The sequence below is a fragment of the Montipora foliosa genome, chromosome 5 (assembly GCF_036669935.1).
Source record: "Montipora foliosa isolate CH-2021 chromosome 5, ASM3666993v2, whole genome shotgun sequence".
In the NCBI taxonomy this organism is placed as follows: Eukaryota; Metazoa; Cnidaria; class Anthozoa; order Scleractinia; family Acroporidae; genus Montipora; species Montipora foliosa.
In genome coordinates, this window is record NC_090873.1 from 46157387 (window position 1) to 46165910 (window position 8524).

At 40.1% G+C, this 8524-nt stretch overlaps 1 long non-coding RNA gene across 1 annotated transcript; it reads right to left on the minus strand.

Annotated features, from left to right (window-relative positions):
* Positions 1 to 4133: 4133 nt before the first annotated feature.
* On the minus strand, positions 4134 to 8524 carry LOC138003235 (uncharacterized). The gene is made up of 3 exons (XR_011123450.1): positions 7579 to 8524; positions 6026 to 7081; positions 4134 to 5893 (listed from the first exon to the last, which is right to left on the minus strand). It is a non-coding gene; the product is annotated as an uncharacterized lncRNA (long non-coding RNA).

Consider the following 8524-nt stretch of genomic DNA (forward strand, 5'->3'; position numbering starts at 1 on the left):
CGACGCCGACGGCAACGACGACGCTAAAAACAATAGGTTTAGTGAGCAAAAACAATGGCTCTGCACGCTCTGCACGTGCGTTTTACATTTTGGTACATTTCTTTGCCGTCATCTCCTAAATGACGACGTGAAATGACCAAATTCAAGGTTCTGTGGAGGACGTTAGCACATGACGATGAATTTTCAGTTCTCTCTCTACGCTTCCAACTCACTCATACCAGGTTAATTCTTCCACAGTTACTACACATTTTTAACGCGAAACGACATGAAGTAGTTTCGTAGTGATATGAATAACGCGAACTCGTATTTTTAAATGAAGTCCTTGTAGCCGTCGTCGTCCTCGTTTCGTAAGCTCCCTTATATCTAGACAATGACGTCTGTAAATTTTTTTTCGAAATGCGGAAACTCGGCAGTAACAAAAATTATTCAAACTTCTGCATGAATAACTGGGCACTAATTTTCCTTGGTTCCTGCAACTGATCTGAACCCTGCGAGACAAATGGCACGAAGCATCTCGATTCTCAAGATTTTATTCATGACCAGCACTACAATGGGTCAATTTGGGTCAGAATTTTGCACATATCATCTGCAGACAGTGCGTGCAATTATTCAGGGCCACACACCTTTCATATGATGGCGTCTTGTCTACGCGACAAGTCTAAGTCTGAGGGTGACACATTCCATAGTGATATTAACTACTTAATAACCGAGAGTGAGGACGTTACAGCAAAATCTCAAACTAAGGCCTTGCCGTATTGACCGAGCGATAGCGAGGTCACTACAGCTAGGCCGAGGTTTGAGATTTTGCTGTAACGACCGAACGGTCAAGGTTATTAAGTTATTTTTTATATGGCTAACAGAACGGTTCTGAAGAAGAAAAAACTAATTAATTTGCATAATACATAATCGGCCCATGAGCATTATGGGAGAATAATGCCCTTGCGCTTAGCTGCTTTTAGCCAATCACAGCGCGCGTCAATCTATTAATTAATTGATATGCGTTTTACTATGTTTGTGACCGCTGTTTGTATTTTGTCTTTGATCAGTTGTTTTGACATTCTTAGCACTCAACCAGGTCAGTTAGCATGATTTGTCTGGATGCATTTTCTGAATATTTCGCAGGGAGAATCGTGGTAAAATAAGGCCGGGTAACTTTCAGCTACCAAATTTCTGAAAGTAAAACCTTAAATAACAATGACCACAACCAAGTCTTCTGAGCCCGCGAGACTGAGCACCCCCAGCAACCCATTGTTTTAACGAAAACCGCTGGTCAGCAACCTTGGTTCTGGTCATTGCTGTCTATGACCAATGATGTCACGTCTTAGCGAAACGCGAACACGATTCCGGCGGCAAATCATTGCTAAGCTTCAACGCCGTTCCTCCGAAACGAATTAAAATAATGATAAACAAGACGCCTATAGGGGCGTATCCGTGGGATGCACAAACAGTTAACAGAAATTGTTTAATCAAAATACAATAAAAACGTTCTCTGGCTGAAACGTGGTAGCAGAGGTATGCCAAGCCTCCAAAGCTTTTCTAGTGCGAAAAGAGCCTTTGTCGATAACACTAGAATTATCAAAACCTATGCGATGGTCGAATGCCCATGCATGTTTCTCAATGTTTGATCCATTAGCACATGTTTTGAAATTCAAAAAAAAGTTTCAAAACACCGGCCGGTTTCACCTACATAACACCAATCACATTCGGTTAATGTTTAATAGATGGTCTGACTTTGGGAGAAGGAAATTCTTGTTACAAAGTCTTGAAGGGCTTATTTACGACTTGAACGTCGTGCCTTCGAGGAATTCTTGTTATTAGTTGCGTGATACCATTGATGAAGGGAAGGACAGCAAAACTGATAGGATTCTCTTGAGGCGCAAGCCATTTAAAAAGCATGCAAACCAATTCCTCAGGCGTGGGGATGGCGTGTGTGGGTAGTTTGGAAAATTTTGTTTCTTTCCAGGTGATCTGGTGACGTAATTCGGAGGACTGGGGAGAAAAATTTTAAGGCCGTATCCCACAACCACGTGCGGTCTTATTTTCCAAGAATGAAGGGGTAGTTTCTAAAGAAACTGTGGTGCTGCGTCGGTGGGGAAGTAGTAAACAAAAATTTGGTTTTATCAACGGAGTTGATAATGTAAATTGGCCACCGTACAGAGATTCTAAAAGCTGACGTTTCGAGCGTTAGCCCTTCCTCAGAGCGAATCGAGGGATTATGGGTTACGTGTAGTTTTTATAGTAGAGTAGGAGCTACGCTATTGGTGGTAACATGGCAACGTGAAAAATAGGAATATATTAGTTAAATGAAAAGCGTTCGTTAATACCGTGAGGATTAAGGGTGCCGATTTGAAAGATGAATTTTTGTTCCAGATTCTTGCGGCTTTCCGTCGTACCTAGATGTAGGGAAAGGCCGCAGATAGCCATGTGTTTTTTGGAGTGGTTAGGCAGATTAAAATGGCGAGCGACTGGCTTAGATGCATCCTTGTCATTCTTTTCAACATCGCGAAGGTGTTCGCGGAATCGGTCACCTAGTCGTCTACCTGTCTCACCAATGTATAATTTATTGCATAACGTGCAAGTTATGCAATAAATGACATTTGCGGAGGTACATGTGAAACGATCGGTGATCTTAACAGATCGCTTAGGTTCCGATATCTTGCTAGTGTTAACAATGAAAAGACAAGTTTTGCATCGTGAGCGCGCGCATTTGAAAGTGCCGGGTCGCTCGTTAGTTTTGAGCGCGCTTCTAACTAAAAAGTTGCCTACGTTTTTGTCGCGTTTGAATGAAATAAGTGGAGGTTGCGAAAAGATTCTACCAGTCTCGGGATCATTTTGGAGTAATTTAAAATTACTAAGAATGATGCTTTTGACTGCGTGATTATGAGGATGGAAAGTGAGGGTGAATGGAATTCTGTCATTCTTATCTTTTTGTGACGTTTGTAGTGATGACTGTCGATCAAATTGTTGGGCGCGATGATGGCCCTCTTTGACCACAGAGACAGGATAGCCACGTTTCTCGAAGAACTGGCACATCTCCTCTGATTTGCTGGAAAAATCGGAGTCATCACTACATAGACGTCGAAGTCTAAGAAATTGAGAATAAGGAATGGAGTTCTTGACATGTGATGGATGTGACGATGAATACAACAAATAACTGTGTGAATCGGTAGGTTTGTAGTGCACACGAAGGCAAGGTTAGATCTTGCCGGGTCTACTTGAATATTCATTCAATAACAGGAAATGTGGTAGACACGTAATGATCTGTTGAGTTTTGGCGATAGCAATACTGCAGGGAGTTTGGAAACAACACCTAAGGCCGCGCGCGGTTGTGGGATACGGCGTTAAAATTTTTCTTCCCAGTCCTCTAAATTACGTCACCAGATCACCTGTTTAAGATGTTAGAAATAACATGAGAGGGATAGTTGTTTCCTCGTAAAGCATCAGTGACGTGGCATTTTTCGCAGCCATGACTCGCATGGCTCGCTGGCTCGCACATGGTCCTAATTAACTCTGATCTGTATATATAGCTATGGCTTCCAACACTCGTTGAACGAAGCGCTGATTGCCGGAGCGAGGGGCGTAAATGGTTCAACGTGGGGCTTTCACTGTTACCAGCGCTTCATAGCATAAAAAACTGTGACTTGTAATTGAGTTTTCCCTTATTTTGCACATTTCACACCATAACGCCATTGTGGACAGCTTCAAGCAGACAACGCTCTCATCTGGATTGAGAGCGTTCGTGGCGATAGCGCGTATCACTGTGTTTGTTTTTCTTGGAACTGTGATGTGTGTAATACGCTTCAAACGAGAAGTACGATTGCAAAGAGCTCGTTTGGCAGAAGTATGCAATTATCACCACATTAAATATGTTTTGTTTAAAGCATGACAAGTAAAAGATTAATGATCTTTTTATTGGAATTTACTGCCATCATAAAACGTATTCAGTCAATAATACGTCAGACTAATGTGCACATCAATGCTTGAAATGTGAAGTAGGGGTACACGTTTGTAAATTCTCTAATTCCGGGGCCACTTAAAATCTTAGTTGTAGAAAAAACCTACCCTTGCAATCTACAACAAGTACTTATCCCTCCCCCACCCCCACCCGCAAACAAGAAAAAAGCAAAGCAAAAAATGAAATGACGGTCATATTGGCATCCCAAAGTACAAATCCTTTATTGTTGTGGCATACTTTATTTTGACTAATTAACTTTTCCAAACTGTTTGTTTTTATGTTTACACCAAGACGAAAAGAAATCGCTGTTTTCATGGATGGAGTAGCAATTGAGAAACACATGCAAACCTTCTGAAACCAGAGCTATGTCGTCTTTTTTGGATAGTATCGACATCGAAGCTATCAAAAAGGAAGCACCCTTGAAACGAAGCCCTTTCTAAAATCGGTGCTCATACCTAGGTACAAACTGTAGATATACACAGTTATTACATCTAATCCCCGACTTTTAACACTGTTTCCTTTCCAGGGTGCTTAATGCCTCGTGTTTTAATATCGCTTTTCCGAGTGTTTTCGTCTTTTTCGTTTTCGTTTCGTCGATGGTTTCCTTACTTACTTCATTTTTTTTTTTTTTTTTTTTTTTTTTCGTTACTTACTTACTTGACCCATAAAGGCACTGTTACACTCGAAAATTTTTCGAGCAACTTGTTTCTCAATTTTGTTTCGACAAGAGTTCCCACACTGCAAAGCTAGTCGCTTGACGGTTGTTACACTTGGCAACGTTTCTTGCAATTTATGTCGCTTTCGATGATCTCATGAGGTTAAAGGAACATTTCACTGGCTGATGACGCAATCCGCTGCGACACAAGTTGCAGGGCAGATTGACATTTCACAGCACGCATTGCTTGAAACCTTCGTTGCTAATTTACGTAAACCAATGCGCAAAGTAGCAATGGATTCTACTTTCCGCGAAGGGTTCTGCAATTTGTCTCACCTTGTTTTTGCCAGTTGTTAAGTATGCAACTTGCAACTTGTCTCTGGCTATGGCGTTTCAAGAGATGTTGCACGAAAAATCGCAAAATGCAAGACAGCTTTATATGAAATTAGGGTTTCAGTTTTAAACGTAAGTTAAACATTCGGTTCCGTTACTGATGACCCGGATATCCAAATACCATCAGTTTGATCCTTGCGACGGAAATGGTCTAAATTAAAGGCCATAGTATAGGCTGCCTGTAGCCTTTCGTTCCCTTGAGGCTCAAACTTTCAACCAACTGCACTATTTGGAATGATTGAATCCACCCCAATTGTTTCACATAACATCAAATATTATGGTACCAAATGAAACACCGATAATTTCTTAACAAGGCGCACTCATTAACGTGACGTAAAAATTTATCATAGCAACGAAAAAGCCTTCTAAAAAATTGCCCTATATTTTGTCTTCAAAAGCTTATATCTCAGAAACGAACTCGGTGACCCCCATTTTTTATGGCTGTAAAGTGGTTATCAGCGTAAGATAAAACTCTCTGCAGAAGTATAAAAAATTCTCTGGAGCGGATTCAGAGCCACCTTTAAATGTTCCAGTTGTGAAGGTGGCTATGAATCTGCTCCAGAGAATTTTGTCTAACTTTGCAGTGGATTTGTCAGTTACCCAACTATTATTCCAGGAATTTAACTACTTTCGAATGCAAACACATTCTTTCACTTTGCTTAAAAACACCACCGATAACGCGAGGGAGTTAGCCCTATAAAGAACTTGGAAATTTTTTAAGAAAAGAAAAACGTCTTCTTTATTGCTGATGATTTCATTCATTTGTTATGCAGAAGGACAGAAAAAATATTTCACCCGTCGTTTCCCTTGTATTTTGTGATCTTTGAATATTGCAAATGTTTCCTCATCACGTATTTTTTTCTTCCTTTCTTTTGAAACTGGCTACACTCCTGCAACAAAAACAGTTTCAAAGAACTAAATAAAACATGATTTTTAGCAACTCAATGAAAGCACTTCCTTACTGCGAAACAATTATCACATCTTACAACAATTGCAAGGAGTCAAAAAATAAGCCAACGCACCGTGCTGAGAATTTTAATTTATGAAAGCTTCACTTCAACAATCGCTCTTGAAACATTCCAATACACTGAAAACCCTTAACGAAAAACCGCGAACAAAGAAATCATCTTATGAATCCCTAAGAACTGGTTTACTCAAAGGGAATTTGATATCCATCTCCTTCCTTTTGGCCTGGAAGGCCTCAAAACGTATCCTTTCAGTCAAGTTCGGATATTTTGATACGTGAGAGCTTTTCGAACCCTGACGTCTAAAGATTTTGCATGAGAAAGCCACATGGCATCTTTCACCATTACGCATGTGTAGCACATTTTGGACTATGCCCCTCATGTGGAAGATTAAAGGGTCGCGGAGATTATAGGGCATTTGCCAACATTGTACAGCGTTAATTAATCACGTTCACAAACGCAGCAGCGAGGGAATAGTGCATTAAATCATCCAACATGTACCCCTTCTATCTTCTAAGAACCTCTGCATGAGAACTCCCTTGCCTTGCAGCTGTCAAGGCAATTAAAAATGGTCGATCCAATTTTTTCAACTTTTATGTCTTCAGAGTACCTTTGTTTCCGTTTTTTTGCTGTCTGTTCAAATTTTAGACTTCAAGTTTTTCCTGAATGGGACGTCGCAAATATCGCAGCTGGTAAACCAGTGAGAACAAAATAGAATAGACAAATATATCTGAACACAAACTCTTTGGCCAAAAAATATCCTAACAGCTGCCGAACCAAACTGATCGTTTGGTTCACGGACCGTAAGTACTTGAGTAAGGTCTTCATACTAGTTTGCACGTTGCGGACCCAAGAGATTTTATCCCTGGAGTGGATATACCAAAACATTTCAAAAGATCGAAATAGTTATTCCATCGGAAAGGCTGTCTTCAGTAGCCGGTGTGTTATTCTGCCGGCTTTACCGGTTGAATTCAAGTTGGAGCTTAGCCTTGAAGGATTTGCCTGTACGGTTGTCCTTTTTTGACAGAAATCCTGCTCTTTGTGGTTTCATTTTCCGGCCGGGTAAATGGAGTTTAACGCTGAAAAGTCTAATTTTCAGACTCTGTCACTAACCTTAATTTAAAAAAATAGAGAATTCACTAACTTTTCGCCCGTTGAAAAGGAAAAAAAGAAACTAAGGAATCTATACTTGGACACAGTAATGTTTTAAACTTCAAGTTTTCTGTGGCCTTGCCAGAGTGGAAATCAGTTTCATTGACTCAACTGAGTAGTGTTTCAAACAAACAAATCAATAGAGATAAAGTGAATGAAAGGTGCAAAATGGTTTTGAGTATCAAGGAAAAACATTTTAACTGCATGAAATCAAATCAAATCAGGGTCACAACTGGCTCAGTGGAAAGGGAAACGTAATACAATATCTATTCATTATTCGGAGTTCCCAGATGCCTTTTAAGAAGTTTGGTACAAATCGTATGATCTTGGGTTCTATAGTCCAGCTTTTTTCATGTTTTCTTTGCATTAGCTTACGTTGCTTCATCAGTTAAAACAGAAACGATCTTTCGCTCAAAAATAGATGTACGTGGTTGAACTGTTGGCTTTTACGTTAATACCAATTTTGTTTCCATGACTTCAGTGTCCTTCAGTTCGCGATCTGTGATTCACAAACAGGACAGCACACGCTCCTCAGAGTTTCCTCATATCTCAGTTTTCTCGATTTACATGGTAATCGTTTTTTTCAAGTTTCTGGATCTATTGTGACTTCACTTTCTTTTTGTTTAAATCTGCGCGTTTCACATTAATTCCTCTGAAATCCTTCACTGTTATTATGACTTCTTAAACACCGCACGAGAATTTTGCAGTGGTATTAACCTTACTTGCCCTCATAAGCAGCATTGTGCGTCACTGTTTATGTTTAAAATACTTACATTCTACTACTAATTCTTTTAATCCAGACGGATCTAGTCATGAGCAGTGATAGATGATTTGCAACGGAAGTTTTAGCTCGAACCTTTTTTTTTCACGTATTTCAACTGGACACGTGCGAGGCTGCGAACATGTATACAAAGCCAACGAGTTTGCTTTATCTACAAGTAGGGCATGGATCGACATTTTGCAACCCTGCAGATGAGTTGAAGCCCGGAATGGATAATTTCGAGCTCGTTAAATTGATTATATAAGAATTCTTTCGCCTTTCCTCATGCTAACCATCCACGCTACCAGTGAAAGAAACGTTAACTCACTAGTATGTAAAATCAACCATTCTTTGCACTGAAACTTATTAGATGTTACGAATAGTGTGTGAGATCTTTTATCGTCACACACATATTTTACGCCGAGAGTATTGTAGACGGTTCGAAAGCGGACCTTCGGTTAACCGTCCTTATCCTGAATAGACCAGTTCCCTCTCAGGCTCTACAAACACGTTGTGTGGATTCTTCAGGGAAACCCAATGTCAATTTTCGGAAAATATATGTTCGGAAGACGATTTGAGATCTAGAATTTTCGGAACCGAGTTCATTTGTTGTAAAATTCCTTGCTTGCCTACCTGTCCTAGGA